We start from the raw sequence: 434 nt of genomic DNA, 5'->3' as shown, positions 1-434 counted from the left end.
ATGGGATTAAATTAATTTATGACATCTATTACAATTGCAACATTTAAAAAGCATCTGGATGGGTATATGAATGGGAAGGGTTTGTGGGGAATATGGGCCGGGTGCTGGCAGGTGGGACTAGATTAGGTTGGGATATCTGGTCGGCCTGGATGAGTTGGACTGAAGGGTCTGTTTCCGTGCTGTACATCTCCATGACTATTTGACTTATTGTGCTAAGATCTGTGACTGACTTCAATAAGCAGCCCTCAGTATCTTTGACCTGGCATTCCTTCAATCTCATTGTAGAGTCTTCTTCAAAAAAGGCATTTAGACTCTCTCCTGGCCGCCTCCTCCTCCTCCTCCTCCTCGAAGCACATCATCCTGAATATCACTCTCTGAGGAGCCCTGAAAATATATAAGTTGTTATACGAACAGGACACATGGAGGGCACAAGA

The sequence above is a fragment of the Hemiscyllium ocellatum genome, chromosome 28, assembly GCF_020745735.1.
Source record: "Hemiscyllium ocellatum isolate sHemOce1 chromosome 28, sHemOce1.pat.X.cur, whole genome shotgun sequence".
NCBI lineage: Eukaryota > Metazoa > Chordata > Chondrichthyes > Orectolobiformes > Hemiscylliidae > Hemiscyllium > Hemiscyllium ocellatum.
This window is presented reverse-complemented; position numbering follows the sequence as displayed.